At 37.3% G+C, this 17,898-nt stretch overlaps 1 protein-coding gene and 1 non-coding gene across 3 annotated transcripts in view; both read right to left on the reverse strand.

Annotated features, from left to right (window-relative positions):
* Nucleotides 1-17,898, reverse strand: part of LOC117209731 (UPF0489 protein C5orf22 homolog) — a 1,030,747-nt gene that overhangs the window by 685,338 nt on the left and 327,511 nt on the right. The window lies entirely within an intron of this gene.
* On the reverse strand, nucleotides 9,633-9,751 carry LOC117209764. The gene has a single exon (XR_004487982.1). It is a non-coding gene; the product is annotated as a 5S ribosomal RNA (ribosomal RNA).

The raw sequence follows: 17,898 nt of genomic DNA on the forward strand, positions 1-17,898 counted from the left end.
AACGTACGAAACACACCAAACTACCAATATTTCCTCATACTTTCGATCTTCGGGAGAAATCGATTCAATCTTCGATTTCCTTAAGAAAAAACATCCCTAAATATAAATTAAAACTTTCGTACACGCTTTCAACGATAAAAAAAAGAAAACAATCTCATTGCGGAAGTAAAATGAAATATTCAAAGATTCGAGTCGCGTCATTTTTAACGGTTCGCAGAGAGCAAAACGTATTCGTGACCGAGTTACGACGTTTCGATTCGCATAAATCTACACTCGAGTATCGTTCTGGCTTTGTAGCGTGATATACACGCAGCGGTTGGCTCTCTTCCTCTCCCCCCCTCTTCCTCTCTGTCGTTTGCATAACGCGAAATTGCCACTGAAAATGGCCACGCACGGTTATTATTGAAATTTCTCGCGGTCACACGGACATGACCCTATTCCGAAGCGCAGTTACGCGCGAGAACGGGAACAGCTTCGGACGGAACACGTTCATCAATGGATCGTCATCTTCCTTCGAATCGGCGATTTCACCTCGATCGGACCATTACCACGGGTTATCGAGAGGCTGCGGTGGATTTCGCATGACGACTACCGTTTGTCGACGTCGTGGTTTCTACGGTTTGATTAATGAAACGCGTGGAGAATCTTTCAATCGTCCGAACCAGCTACCTTTTTTGCCTGCGAAATCATAACCAGTAGCGGATTCGGCGTACATTTGGAAAGCGCGTAGTGAAAGATAACGTTCTAGCGACAAATTAATGACAAATTATTTTTGAATCTTTAGCAGGTTTGTTAATCACTTGGCTTGGGATTTAATCGACGTCTGTTATCTGCGTTTATTTAATTTCGCAATATTTAACTGAGAATAATCTTTGACGATATAATACAATAAATGTATATCGCAGTTGTAATAGAATAATATTAAATTTGCATTTATTAACTATTCACTTCAAATTTAATCGATTGTCGTAATTGCGACGACTATTTAATTTTATAATATTTAGTTGAGAACAATCTTTGATAAATGTATGTTTCGGTTACAGTGAAGTAATATTATATTGCACAGATTAAAAGCAATTAGAGATTAAAATAAATCGTAATCATTTGTTCCATAAGAATCGAAACATTGTTATGTAGTAAAAACAAAGTATTTTATTGCTACCAGGGGATTAAGAAAAAATAACAAATTCATCAAGTTCTTTATTGCAAAATAAATTTTGCGTAGAGGACAATTAATATAGTAACAGTATACGTGATATATTTCGAAACTTGAGAATTTAATAACATACGGCAGACGTTGTACCAAAACTTAATATAATATGCTTAATATTTTTGTTATATTGGAATAATTTAGAGTACTAAAAATTGATAGTTGAGGAAACATAAAAGTAGCATTAATGGTAAATTTAATGGTCGGTACGTTGATCCTTAATTGAAGAATGTTAGAGATTAAAGTTCGATATGGAAGGTAGAATGACTAATAGTCAGACAGTACGAGATAGTTTACGACAAAGTGACAAATGACATTTTCAAAGAACATTAATGATCCGTGAAGAATCTGATCTAAAATGTTGAAAGACTCCTGAGACGATAAAAAATAAACATTCAAGGAAAAAGAATATATAATATTCGTGATAAGTTCATAGTAATTTGTCTTGCAACATTACAACTAATCTAATGCAATCTATCCAAAACGTTCTTAGATACAAAATTTATACTCATGTTTATAAATATATTATAAATACGAATAAATATATTTATATACGTGTAAAGAATCACAACCTCGAGATATATTTTGTTTTACTTTCTATTTGCTGGCAAGCAAAAAAACAGATAGGTATTTTCAAAGGAACGAAATTACCCATAAAATTCCATCCACCAGCGACGATTGCCTCGGATGCAATCTAATTTCTAAAGTTCCCGATGAAACCTTCTAGTTTACGAGCGGCCATTCTTTAACTTTTACGTAACGCACACGCATCGTAAGAGAAACATATCTACGTAACTAATGACCGCAACAGTTTTATGATGAATGCACAGAGACGTCGGAGCGCGCGGAGAAAGGAAAACGGTTGCTTCGATGAGACAAATCGCATTTTCTCAACGACACGTTGCCATTAATTGACTCTTCCATCTCATCTATTGCATCCATCGCAATTCGAGCGCTCATAAGTATCGTAGCTCCCGCACAGTAATCGCGAAATTGACGTTTCAATTAATTCAACGATTACGAAATCATGAGTATACAGTTCGAAGGAGGTTTGCTAGATGTATAACTTTCGTTTTGCTTCGTTTCTAATTATGAACGCGTCTCTCCGCGTCGATCCTGCACGCTCGATGAGAATTCCGGTAGGATATTTATAATTTAACGTTTGATGACCCTACGTCATGCGTTTCACAGGGATTTTGATCGATGATTATTGACAAACGAGCGAAGGATAAGCGTTGCGGAAACTAATGTTACTTTCTCTGTGCAGATCTTTACGGGCACCGATCGCAAATGGAGACGTAGATGAGGAAATATAATTGATACGAGCGTAATGAAACACGAAGTCGGTTTTAGTCATTAATTCGTACGCTCATTCGTCTTGTTGCATTCTAATTGCGTGTACGATGGTAATTTTTTACTATTATTTTTTCCTCCTAGCGGTTTTTACACCTCGCGAGATAACGTCGATACACGTAATTTCTTCGAACATGTGTCTTTTTCGTGATACATATTAATATAGATCTTTCTTTTCAGCTGCGAAGCAATCATAGATAACACAACATTCTCTTCCACACAGTGACAAATATTCGTACAATTTCATCGCTATATTATACTCTTCACGATCATAACACTCTTCACAAAATCTATAAGGTTCTATTTCACATCACCAAAATCCTCAACTCTATCCTCAACTACTGCCCAATTATAGAGAAAGGAAGAATTTCTTAAACAGCTAATTTGTGGAAAATTGACCTGAACTTTTAGTACCTGTTACATTCATTACTAAAGGTTGTATATTACCAAGTATATTATTGGCTTTCCTAGCAAGATAATATATTATTTTACTGCTTTTTTCCATTGAATCAAGAAACGAAATGTTCACAACTACTCAGAAGTGTTTGCTTTAAAGAAACTCATTTTACATATCGTTATTCCTTCCCCATCAATTTATATTAATTATATATATTGCGAGATTATTCAAACCCACAATTAGTCAAAAATTTCATTCCCTGAGAACCAACCATACAACTTGCACTCAATTCACTTTACGCGATACTTTCCAAACGATCGACATCGATGGTCATACACGTACCAGTACCGTATGGTTGCGTCACTCGAAGTCTAACAATTCCAAAGCCCGACAATCAAAATCATCGATAGCAAGCAACAATCGCAAGCTGAAAAGCCCGATAGGCGAAGAATCATTTCCATGCACGTTACCCGGTAATAGTCGATCTACAACGCGATCGTCGATCGCAGTTTTGCGGCCGGCCAAATCGAGCTAGGTCACGGTGACAAATGGCCGCGCGATCAGGATCGCGTGTGATAAATTCCTAGCTCACGGTATCGTTGTACAGCTCCGACGAGTCCAGGAGCAACCGGTTCCAGATCACGATGATATAGGTTTACCCGGTCGCGGAGGATCGATCGATATCGGCCGATAAATCCCATTATTAATGCGGTCTATCGCAAGAAGTTGATAAATTGCCGACGAAGGGTGAACACGCCGTGGCCGCGTCGGTCTCACGTTACAAAACGATCCCCCAAGGCCGCACGGGGAGATTTATCCGGCAACTTCCTCATGATTTTCGCGATCCTATGCATCGCGAGGTCCGCCTAATGACTCGAGCTTTTTTTTTTCCTCGTCGTGTGGACGCCGAGACCGGTGTCGCTGGTTCGACGGAAAATTATCGTGCTTGAGAACCTGCACGATTTTTAACCGAGGAGTTTTCTGTTGGCAGGATGAATAGGAAATTGATGGCGAACGATGGACGTACAAGAAGAGGAAGGGCTGGAAATGTGAGACCCAGAGGCGGATGGCTCGTTGAGATTTATGGCGGTTCGGTGGAAAATAAGAATTTAGAATTTTTCTTCCTGGAGTACGGGTGGTGGTCTCGAGTATGATGTAGAGTTGGAGTTTCCTACGTGGTGATTGATTCTTGTATATTTGTTACGATATTTTTGAAACTGCACCTGCAAAATTTCGTTTGGTTCGTTTGTTAAGTTCTAGATCGACGACAAACAAATTTTAATCGATATTTTTCTTCGTGAATTTTAATAAATTAGGGTGTCTTTTTATACGCATAGGTATGTATGCTTGTACCTTATCTATCTACGCATGTACCCATGCATATGAACATTCGATATAAATTGAACCTATTTATTTTCTAGGAATACAACTTCTTCTTGTAAATAATAAATAAAATATCATATCAGAACATAGACATCAAAATCACGCGACATCGTTATTTCAATATTCCTCCCCTCCCCTCAGAATCTTAAACCCTGAGAACCAGTCAGCTCGTTGAAAACCTGCTGCAACCGGAAAGGGTTGATCACATCCTTCCATCTGCGACGATGTAACTCAATGAGCTCATGCTGGAAACAGACTGTCACCAGAACAGTATCACCGTTTCACCGTTATTACTGTTCGTCGAGACCTGTTCCCCTCTGCCTCTCAAAACACCTTTCTCCGTTCTTTCGAAACAGAAACTGACCTGAATCGCGGTGCATCTATCACGAGGAAGAATCGCGACGAGACACGTACCTATACGTCGTTCGATGCACACGCCGCGCCGGTGGTAACGTTGGTGTACACGGCTGCCACATTCTGTGTGTATTCTCTCTCTTTCTCTCTCTCTCTCTCTCTCTCTTTCTCTCTCTACCTCCGTTGTTAATATTATTGCATGGCGCAAGCCGAGTTCTGCAGCCGGCTGCAGGTGCGTCGCTTCTCCACGCTCGATCCACCAAGGAGACGTTTCGGTGTGCATTGTGATCGAATGATATAATAAAGGCTGAAGTCCGTGGGAAACGGAGAACAGAACCACCTGACGCATCGTCGGCTACGACGTAGAGAAAGCCGCGCCGCAGGATAGGCCACGTGACCGGGACCGATGCTACGACGCCGTAAATACCGATCCCGTCGGAAACTGTCGAGAAAACGGGAACGAAACGTTCCCTTTTAAGAGACGTCGCCTGACTGGGCGTTTCAATGGATTTAGGATGGCGTGGTTTCTGAGGTGTTCCGATCCTCTTCCACTTCGTCGTGGGACAGTGTCGGTGGTTTGACTCGATGCATATTACATCTTTCGTTGTGTAATTTCTGATATAGGTTGTTTTGTACGACGAATGAGTTTGTGTTGAAAGGTAGTGGATCTTTCTGAAGGATAACGATTTCTGATATCGTAGAACTTTGATCGAAGATCATGCGCCAAAGATACAATAGGAATCGACCTTTGTCTTAGTCGGTAGCTAAAAAGATGTATTTTGATATGAAATAGTTGGGGATCGTAGAATCGAAAATATAAGCTTCTTGAAAATATGTGATAAATGTTTTGTAAGAAACGAATAATATTAGTTTAATTGTTATGTTACTTTAGTTTAATTAACGTTAATCTATATAACTAACGTTATTAATATTTCTGAAATGTCCAAGGAAATGATAAAAACATATATTTAATCTTAAGAACAAAGGGAACAATAATATTGATGTAAAATTGATTGACAACACGTGGAATTGTAAAATTGCTTTTCTATGAAACATGAGCAATATTATGTATCACGGTTTCCTTTTGTGACCTCCAATTGGGATTATTCAGTCTCTCCAATTTTGGAAATCTTCAATTAAAGAGTGATTATAATATAATGTTCAATGCGTCAATTGTATGTATATATCACCTATAATAGTGAATTATTTGGTATTGAATATTCGATACTTTAGGGGTCAGCAGATGTGTACCGTTCTAATAATAAATTGCAAGATAAGAATAGTATATACATGTAATTGACGCATATAAAATGTCGAATATTCAATAGTCAATAATTATATAAAATGAAATGCATCAAACTAATCCTCGCATTAATTTATATCAAATTACAATAAACGATAGTACTTATAATAAATCAATAAACATCTGAAAATCTAGATTGTACTTTTAAGAACATCCCGTATAATATAATGACTGGCAGATTAGTAAAATGGTGACGCAGGTCAACGCCAAACGTGAAAGGACTAGCGCCAAGGAGGAGCAGTCAAGTCAGCAGATCCCATGTCCACGAATTGTTCGAGCACGGTGTCATGAGTTTACGATACGTCTATCGCTGTTAAGTGTGCAGATGCCAGGTCCTAACAGTTCACATGGCCATCAAAGATGCAGACCCTTCTCGCCCATAAAATAATTTTTAGGCTCCTGACTTGAATGGTCGACTACAGCATAAAAATATTAATTAATGCGTTATCAAAAATAACCTTCTTCGAGGTCTGAATCATAAACCCGATCATCTTAACGTTTTTTATGTCGTTGAAAATTAGAAATTATTTGACAAGTATAAGTATCTAACGCGATTGGCGATTTCGTGGGCTAATTTATTTATGTGGATTAAATAAATTTAGAAGTTTTAATTGAACAGTATATTTGCAATTGGTAAGTCTCACTGAGATTGTCTCAGCGAAGATTAAATATTTCACTTTATAAAAATATTTTTTTAATGTTATTCATTACCCATTCTTAACGCTGGTTTTTAACTTAATTTTTATGCGAAGAATAACGACACGTATAATTTTTCTTATATTTGTAGGAAAAACCAATAACTCCGAATATTTGAAGAGTAAAAAGGTAGTAAATAATTAAAACAAAGCGCAAATAGATAAATAGCTAAACACGCATGTATATTATACATTAACAATCAACACTCGCATAGCGTTAGTGTAACGTTGTCCCACGGTGTAATATTACATGAAAGAATATTAAGAGCGTATTGTAATTAACATAAATTTTTCCATGCTTTAGATTCGCTATTTTTTATGATTTTATAACTTATAACAGACGGTCAGAGAAAATTGCGGGAAAATTTCTAATCCATTTCTCTTTAATTCGATCATTGTACCAACGATTGTATCACATTTGTATATTTATACAAAACGGTTTTATTTTCCTTCAAATCACATAATCGAACTCTAATAATTACTAAGGAGTATCTACTTAGCCATCTAACGTCATATTCAAATCTCGTTGAAGTCCATCCTAATAGAAAGGCGAATACCTCGCATATATCTAACGTTGAATTAACTACTACAAAACGAAGAGTGCAAAAGCGTAAGCCTAGCATCAACGCGGAATCATTACGTCGTTGAATCGAACAAAAATCTCTGTAGCATAAATTGCAGACTTGACTGGTTCGTCCATCGAACCTGTTGCACCAACCGTTCGGAGACTGTCGAAGTAACTTTTATGAAAATATAATTATTTCAATAACTTCCTTGATAACGTTTTCATCATCATCATCATCATCATCATCATCGCCGACGTCATCGTGCACGCACGTATTACTGTAATTACGCTGTCAAACAGCGACAAAAGAAAACAGTTCGAAATGGAGAAAAAAGAAAGATCGAAATAAAGAAAGAAAGGAAAAATACACGACAGATGATGGAACGATATTAACAAACAGATGACAGCGGTACCTCGCTGCATCGGCAATTAGGGATATCATTAACGAAGGAAAGCTGATACAAGTGCAGGGAGAGGAATGTGTTACGAGAATGCAAAAGGTGATAGGGGAAAATTACGGTGCGCGATCAAAAATTAAAGTCGCTCTCCTTGTTATTACTCGTGTTCGGTGAGCGCGTTCACGGAGTAATTGAACTCGTGGCTGAATGTTACCGCAAGCGTAATAATATGAAAATAGATTGTGAATTGGAAAAGAGTACTTACGCACGTCAAGGAACGTTTATATTTCCTTCGATAATTGCTCCATACTGTATTTCTGAATAAAAATGCAGTTGGCTATTTGATGTCATACGTGGACAATGAAAGAGGGAAAAATAAATTAAAATTTAATATTGTACACAATTCTGTAGTAACTTAAAATGTAACAGAAATAATTTACGTTAAACTCCTGGAAATTAATAATTGCGATACATATATATATATAGATAAATTCATAAGAATGATTTGTTTGAAATACTTAGGAATTAATCGAGAAACTGCAGAATATTAATAACTGCAATAAGTAGATCAATAAGATACGTGAAGAATTAATGATCTTGAATAAGCAAATATGTTGTATAAGTACGTGTCACGTGTACGTGCCATGAATAGATTTTACGAAAATCTTATTAACAAGCTGTTACGATACGTGCAATTATAGGCGATAAAATATTTTCTGGTATTTTGATATACGTGTACAATCACCATATTCGCGAATATCTTTCATATAATAAAATAAAATGGTATACATGTATACATATGAAATGAAGAAAAAATGAAAAGAATAAAAACTGAAGAAAATAACGTCGCAACTTTATCGAGCATAAGAAAAAATAAACTGAAACAAAACAAATTTAATATAACATAGCATAATATGATATGAAAATATAATCTAACAAAAGAACCTACGCTTCCTAACAATATCATCCATTAACTAACCATTCGTTACATTAAAATAATTTTAAAAAACCTATCTCAAAACATTTTTAATCGGCAAAGCGATCACTCGAAATTCACTATAATAAAAAAAATTCACCACTATTTCCTTGTGCAGAACATATTCTCTACACAGCCATATAAGAAAACACAGTTAATCATGACAATAATCGTTAGGAACACACACCAATAAAACGATCTCGCGAAACATGTTTCGCAGGAGTATCCATTTTTATACGAATAGGCAAAGGAAAAAGGAGAAACGCCGAACGTTAGTGTATTTTGGAGCGACTCCCACGAGCTGGGAAGGATCGACCTAAGCAAAAGAAAGGTGCCAGTACGCCCCCGCTCGAGAACAAGAGTCGAAAAAGCCTACGAATTATTCCAACCGTTTGCTCGCAACGGGATATCGAGGTGATATCCTGCGGGGCACGGCGTGGTGCCGTGCCGCTATCATCCGAAGCTTTCACCATCGTCATCATCATCGTCATCTGGCAGCTCCCTATTCCGATGGCCGCTGCCCTTAATGGATCGATTCGTCATAACTCGTTTCAACACCTTTACCAACTTCGACTATCGATCCCGATGATCTTCTGCGAGCACCATTTTCGTCGAACTGACGCGATCGAGATGTTAGATTGTTGAAGGTTGTCTTTAATTGCGTGGCGAATTATTGTGAAGTTTGAGAAGTGTGAGACGATCTCATTTGTGTCTCATTGTTCAATGAACTCGATAAATTCGAAGAATTCAAGCTTGAATTCTAAGGAAATGTCTTTTTGATACGTCGAGATGGATTCTAATTCTCGAGATTGGCAACTGATAGGTAGATTGGGTTATGCATTTATAGGAAATTTAAAGATGAGAAATGCGCGGAGTGGAAAATGTGAAAAATTATCGAGAATTAATATTAAAAATTCGTAGTTATTAAGATCTAATGGAAGAATCATCTTGAAATAATATAGAAAATATAAGAAAGACTAAAAAAAAAAAAAAAAAAAAGCCAACAGCACATGGAATTCCCAAGCGGTCACCCATCCAAGTACTATCCATGCCCAACACAACTTAACTTTGGTGATCAGACGAGAACCAGTGTACCTTGTGTGGTATGGCCGTTGGCTGTAATACTAAGAGTATTACCTCTATTTCTGGATAATTATTTACGTATTTTTTAATAAGAGATATAGAAAATCATAATAAACTTTTCACAACCTTTATTATAAATAAAAAGTGAAGAATAAAATATTTCTCACCTACTATGTACCTAAAATCAATATTAACTAATATTAACTAACTATTAACTAACAACACTAAAAATATACTTTTTGCTTATACCAATTCCTCCAATCTTGAAATAAATAGATTCTCCCAATTCGAATAACATTCACCCTCTTTTCAGCCATCTTATATATCAAAGAAAGAAGGATAATTTCAGTGCAAGTTTATTTCAACAATTGTATGATTCCTTTCACAATCCATCTATTTCTTTCCTCATGAACTCCGAGACAGTCGAATAAACATTTTCTTAAATTAAACGTCGCGAAACTCAGATTAAGGTCAGCAGTTAGAGTCGATACGTGAATACACCTCTCCTTTTGCTGATTCTAAACAGTGGAAATTAATTCACATCGCTTAAAAACGTACTTGTAGATCCATCTTCCTTTATGCAATCACGAAGATGGAATATACAAATTGTTATTATTGGTCGAAAATCTCACATTTACGAATTGGACCATATCACCGAATGACGAAAAGAAACAACGAAATATGTATCCAGAATTGATCGATCCATATAAGGGATACCAAAGAACAATCATTCACAATCATAACAATCGTAGATAATAATCTTTGTTATAACTGAACGTTAACAGTTATAGCTTTCGATAAGACGCCCGAGTCGCAACTGAGCGCACGTCGAAGAGAAAACAGTCAGGGCCTACTTGAGGATACGTGATCCTGTTAGGGTGGCCTAATTGGACACGCTACATATTTACACTCTGATCTTGTGAAAGGTTACCACTGGACTTTAAATTATCTTTAAACACCAATTCAGACGCGCCCAGTAATTTAGTCGAGTAATTTAATAACCGATCGTGTGTCAACACGAAAATTTAGTCGAATAGTTCAGTAAAACGATCTAGCGAAGAAGATCCAAGAAGAAGCCAATTGAATAGATCATAAATTAATAATCCAGGTGTACAAATTTGATCGTTGTGGCCATAGTTAAAATTCCGTTTCTCCTGAAACAAATCCTTACAGTTTCCAGGTAAGCTCGATCAGGAGAAACATAACACGCGTGCGTGTGAAACGCGGGCTTCCTAACCTAAAAAAATATCCACGCGCGCCTCGGCTGACACCTGGCACAATCGTCGGCAATTTCTACGAGTAAACCGCGTTTACATATGCATACAAAGCGGCGGTTCCAGCTCGACAATGTGCGACACAAGCGGCCACTGCATCAATTCGAGAAAAATAAAAACTCCAGTGGCAAAGACGACTATGACGCGGTATGGTTAAACCGCACGTCCATAGAAACGTCGTTGGATAGAACGTCGGCCATTTATGTAGCCGCCTGGAGGATCGGATTAATAGCCCTTGTACCTAGCCTGCGGGAGCGGATATCATTCCTTGCACCTTGTTTCCCGTTCCTACGCGAACGCTGACAATTTGCAAGGCCAAATAGGGCGGCTCATTTAACCGATAGATTTATTTGCCGATTTCTTGCAAACCTGACGATCGAATACTATACGATAGCGGGACGAGAAAGGAATTATTGGGATTTTCGTCGAGCGTACATGTTAATGGTGTTAAATCTGTGTGCGTTTAGAGAAATAGCGGTTTGACCGATGATTTCTGTAAGGATAATGCGAAATTGGCGAATATATATAATATATATTGGTGAAATATAAATTGGTGTAATTTTCGAGCGACGATAATAACTTTTTTTTATTCGGGAACGAATATAGTTCAATAGTTCAGTAGTAGAGTATTCAGAGTATTCAGAAATGGAGAGTGACAGCATTGGACGTAGATGAGTACACAATGATTAGAAACAGTAATACAAATAGAAATCAAAATAGAATTTATCTTTTCAATGGAATACCTATATCTAATGCATATTTTTAATATCACACCCTGATAGCAACTACGAGACTATACTTTCAAATGTCATTGTATATATCTAGAAAACTAGACATCTCGTTGTACTTTATCCAATATTTAACCTTCTTATCAAATATCAACTTTGATAAAAACGAATCAGTTACGCTATACGATACGTATAGCGAAAAATATATTTTAGGATCGTATGTACCAAGCTGTACATCGTGAACACGCCATCAACCCTATCCTTCCATCACTCTAATTCAGCTTCAACTAAATCTTCGTACACGTTCGAAAGTCACGGAAAGCAGCTCACAATCATGGATTTAAGCACGCCAATCGTGGATCCCTTTCGGAGTCCGGGAACGTTCGTTATTCCTAGTATGCGCGAGGCGGTGTAACCTTACGTAGCGTTCCTAACTTGGCAGCAACAATTCGCTACGCCAAATAGGGCCGGTTATTTAATGCTCGTTGGACTTGTTTATTCGATCCGTGCCGCACAATTGAATTGCGCCCATTAAATGCTGTCGGAGAGACAGCGAGGAGAGCTTTCCGCGGCGTGCACACGCGGATCGTCGCTTATTCGCGCGTATATTCCACGTGAAAATTCAATATTTTACAGAAGCAGATAATCTAGACGGTTACGCGGGGCTCTGTATTTTCTTCGAAGCGGAATGCTGTTCGTTCTCCGCGTGTACCATTACCCCATTACCCGGGCTATGAAGACGTATGGCTCTATTTTCCAGGCTGAAACTGAAGGTACAATTTGCCCTGTCAAAGAAAGTTATTATACCGACGGTGCAGAAGAACGCGTTGCTGCGCCGTGATTTACTGAAAGCAAGGATTATATTATTGGAAGCGTGTAACAATTTGCCAAAATAAATGGTCATTGGTAACAAATAGGTGATGTCTAGGTTAAACAAATTTTTGGGGTCAGTATGGTTTTATAGATAAATAGAAACTCTTCTATTAACATATAACTGAAATATGGTCAGATTGTTATTAATAGTTATACTAATATATTATGCGATATACGGAGTATCTGAAGCTCCTCACAAATTCGTATAAATTTTACCGGAGTCAGTGTTACAGGGAATAACAAGAGTAAAATGTTATTTAAGGAAAAGTGTACAAGTATTTTATTAAAACGTTGATTAATTAAATGTTTATTCAACGTTTTATTAGATAACGTTAAAGATATGAGGAATTATACGATAACACTGTCTTTCGTACTGTATCATAACGAATTAATTATAAAAATCAACATTACATGGAATTTTAAAATAGTATTGTCTTCAATTTATATACGTTTCTTATTATAAATTATGATAATCAAGCCCCATTGCAATTTATAAGCTGTTAATATTACTGGTTAATTTTATTTGTCAAAGTGTAATAAAAGAGGATTATATGTATGGGTATATATGTACAAATTTATTTTTCGAATATACAAACAATAAATACTAGTCAAAATTTATATTTAATATGGATTAAATTTTCAGCATTTTATGTGAAAACAAAGAGGAAATAATTTTTGATAAAAATAGGATGAATATTGATGGAAAGAAGAACGCATAAACGTTTCCCGTCTTATGGGATATCAATTACATCCTGCTATCGCCCTTGGCGCGAAAATATCATTAGAATCAATAACACCGACTAACCTTCCCCCAGGGTCATCCCTCTTAGCTTGTGTATTCGCGATTCTGCACCCTAATATTTCCCTTCGTGGAATTTCCACCATGGTACTGTCACTCAATAGCATTGTGTCTTGTATTTGGCCATGCTACAAAATTTTTCTTTATCCTCTTTCGATCATTCATTTCTTTACAGCAACGTGACAAAGATATGCGGGAAGATTAACAGCACTTCAATGATTTAAAAATTTTTTCCAAAATAGAATTGATTAAGAAATACATGATATTTAGTGGAGTCCTCCTACTATTTATTGCTATTTTAGAATTAAATATTTTGAATTAAGTATTTCTAAATATTTTAATATTGCGATTAAATATGTTTCGATTCTTCGTATCAGCAAATTTTCTTAAAAAACTTTAAACATACAAAAATATTATGAAATAATTGAATAAATGTTGATATTAAAATGAGTGTGCTAAGAACGAAACAAAAGACAAGAATTATTCTAGAACGAGCATTAATCGAAATACATTTTCCATTAGCAGAATACAAAACTCATAGCGAAAGATTATACCGTTTTCATCTCTTAAAATACTCCATTGTTCTTGTTTCTCCAAAGCATCAGAAACCAGGAGCTCGCTCTCTCCATATCTTTCGTCGGTTTAGTGGTAATATTTTTTCGGTATGACCCTCAGGAGCTGGCGGTCTTGTCAAGTTGTTGGAAGAACACGCGAAATCCGGCGTCGTCGCAACAAGGAAGGGTGGAACGAGAAATTGGAGACGCGTACACGGGGAAAAATATATACGTGGCCCGAAGGTCCAAGGGGCCGCGACATTGTCTTCTGCAAGGAGGATTTGCCTTCGAGGAGGTTGCGGTCGCTACGAGGGAAGAAACCACCCCGCTAAGCCACCATGATTCCACGAGATAAACCCCCATATTATGTCGCCTGGGATAATACGAAAAACCCACCGCGAGATGCGGTCCACTCGTGTGTATAGAAGTATCTGTGTACACAGGGTGGCGCCAAACGAAAGAACACTGGATGTAGTTTATGGAGTCTTTATTCGACTGAAAACACGATTCTTCGTGGAAGGATTGTAATTGAAAATATGTGTTGTTCATTGGGAATTATTATATGACAAATGTAATTTTCGAAATACAAATGACACATCGTATTGTATGTTCTTGTTTTCTTGTTAATTTTATAATTGCACGCTACGAACAGGTAACGTTATTTAGAAAAATAATTTCAACGAAGTTACTGATATAAACATTCCATGAAATAAAATAAAATAACATATTCTAAAGTAAATACGAATTCATTGTACTAACTGGTAGTGGTTTATATTGTAGTATAATTAATACTGTTATATCGTAATATATAAGACAAAATAAAAAGGGATGATAGCTAACTCTTGTCTCATTTACAATTTGAAAGTCGCTCATTTTTATTGAAAAAGTTATAGCAGAATTATAGGAACATTTAGACAACACTTCGCATCTTGTAAAACACATCGTTCGATGTAATCAGGAGTAACATATATGTATGACTATCAATAATTCAGACAAGTAACTTTAACATTAAAAGAGATGAGATATATTTACTATATTTAGTCGATCACATAAAACTTCATATCCAAACATGGGTACTGTTTCAGCACGCAGTGAAATCGCTTTAGTAAACAAGCCTCCAATTACCTGAAGAATGTATTCGAATCTCATTTCACCAAAAGTCCGGTATTTTAGTGTCTGAAATCAACTGCTTTCTTTCGTGACACCCTGTGTGCACACATATCCATGCATAAAGATTTTACGGGCGGCGTGGTCAGGACGAGGCTTACTGGAAAGAAAAGAGCCTTCTGCAGTATCCCAAGGAACGAAAGTAACGAACGAGCGTAATCGTACACCGCGCGTGTTTCCTTAAATTGATTTTAAAAAACGAGCAAAGGAAGGACGGAGTAGCATACGGAGCTGAAGTAGCAGAATAAAAAAATCAGGACGAGAACGAAAATAAAGAGGAGGAAAGAATAATACGAGAAAAAAAGGACGGAAATCCCATATTCCCGGATTCGGAGACAAAAACGTGATCGTACGGGCCAGGGATAGAATTTATGGCGCGACATTAATCAGCCAGAGGTACGAACGATTCGCGCGAGCTGCGTTAATCGGAGAATAATTTCGCGAGCAATTTCGCCGAATTAGTAATTTATTTTACAGCCGTTCGGGGAGATACGCAGAGGCCTCGTAAAGCGGCTGCAATAAAAATCGAACGCGAGCCCGCACGAAAACAAGCACAGCCCCGCGAAAGAAGCCCAACAGAGATGCCCACCTAATCGTTGTTTCCTCGTAACGTTCGATCGTTTAAACAACCAATCGTTCAACGTTCAACGATCCACGTTCAACGTTCGTCAATATTTCGACTAGATCATCTCAAATTTACAATAATTTCTTTTTTAATGTCTACTGTTTTTAAGTGTCGTTGAAATTTTAAAAGATTCTTCTTTGTTATCTGTCGCCACTTTTATGTGCTGACGCGATTTAAGGAAATTAAAGTAAAGCTAAGGCATTTGGGTGAACATTGTTTTCTTTTTTAATTTTATCGTGTTCTTGGTCCTTATATTTTTATGTTTTTGATGTAAAGTAGAAAACAACATAATAATAAAATAATAAAGTAGAAATACAAGCTGATGAAATGCTTATTGGCTGTGTACATCTTCAACAATAGTACGAATGGATTGCGAAAGATAGCTTTTGCTCAAAATGTTCTCTGAAGTAATTCACCATTGTTCCTGACGCTTACCGTAAAACTCTCTGTACTTCAGAAGTCAAACTGACTCCTGAAGATTCCATTTTCTACAAATTTCCAAACTTTAGCATTATCATATTATTTCAAAAATCAAATATAATTTATTCCGATGTATGTAATCAGCCGTGCCTCTATATGATCCAATTAGCAACGGAATCAATATTTTACAATATCATTTAACATTTCAATATGACTCGAAATATCCAAATCCGCCTAATAAAACCTGAAATAAATCCATTAGAAAGAAACAAAAAAAAAAAAAAAGAACGACAGATAAAACAACGATAAAATACGGTATGGAAACAGACGAGAAAAATTTCTTCCGCGATCTAAAGCGGACTCAAACCGAAAGGGCAGTTTATCGGCGGTGAAGAATAGAAAAAGAAAGCGACGAATAACCGCGCGGCCATAAACGCGTCCGTGGTCTGGCAACGGGTGGCTCGTATTTAAGGAACTTTAAGGAAGCAGCAACGTTTCGACGATTTTTCGTTGCTGTCTCGGGGACTTGGTGCGTTTAATTAAGCCGTAAATCGATGCGGCCCAGGTCCCACGTTTATTGCGGCCCTAAACTATATCAGCTACGCTGAAAAAGATAAAAAGCACGGCCTGAAATTTCGAAGCCTCTCTCCACAGCTCGATTCCGTTCCCATTCGCGAACTCGTTCCTCGTTACGATTTTTGCTTTACTCCCCACTAGTCCATCCATCTCTCTCTATCGTCCTCCGTTTCGACCTTCTTTATCCCTTTCTTTTCCCTTCCTTTCCTTTCCAGTGAAACGACCCGTTTTTATCTCGACAGCCACCCTCGCGATCCTCCTTCAGCCCTCTTCTCCCTCCTCTGTAACGTCGCCACGCTTGTTAATGACCGAAGAAGCTCGTAAACAGGGTCGTGATCACGGTGGTCCTCAGAGATCACTCGTTCGTGGTCCTTCTTTCCGCTTGGCCCGGTGTCAGCCGTGTTTAAACTTTAACGTCCCCCGTTTCATTGGCCTTTATCCTCACGTGAGGCCGTCGTTAATGTGACGATCAAAAGCGCGCTTTGTATCGCGGACCTTCGCCTTGTTTTTCGGCTTATCGACGGAACATACGCGCAAATAGTAGCTTTTAGCCGGTAGAGTTTATCGCTTCGAAGCTCCGTGTTAATTACGTGTCGTACGTGCGCCGTGAGATTTAACGTTTCTCAACTTTTAGCATTTTTGAGATTAAAAGAATTCTTGGTAGACAGATGGAGATGGTTTTTACGAATATGGAAGAAAATAAGTGGTTAGGTATTTTGTACGATTATTTAAAAGCTAACGTTGTTGTTCATCTATTGCTATGCATATCTGCCAGATAATAAGAAACTGTAAATTAATGTAGGGAATGTACGTGCACGATTTTACGGTTGGCCAGCGATTGTTCCTGTTTGATTGCTGTAGCTATATTCGAATGAGTCTTCCATAATGAAGAGATTTAGTTCCTGCGTTAGTGTAAAATGAATGAGGAAATAGGTGTATTTAGTAAAACTGGGACAAACTTGGAAAGAACTAGAAATACGTCATGATTCTAGCAAAGAATGTTTCTAGTATCTCACTTTTCATACATTAATAATTTAAAAATCTCGGTAACAATGCTTGCTCTATCCCAATAAACGACAATCATTAAACGAACGTCTATTCTGAACTAAACTAAAATCAATTATTCGGTTATTCGGAAGATCCGCAGCATTTTTGATAATTGATA

This window comes from Bombus bifarius, unplaced genomic scaffold (genome assembly GCF_011952205.1).
Source record: "Bombus bifarius isolate JDL3187 unplaced genomic scaffold, Bbif_JDL3187 scf7180000008193, whole genome shotgun sequence".
Taxonomy (NCBI): domain Eukaryota; kingdom Metazoa; phylum Arthropoda; class Insecta; order Hymenoptera; family Apidae; genus Bombus; species Bombus bifarius.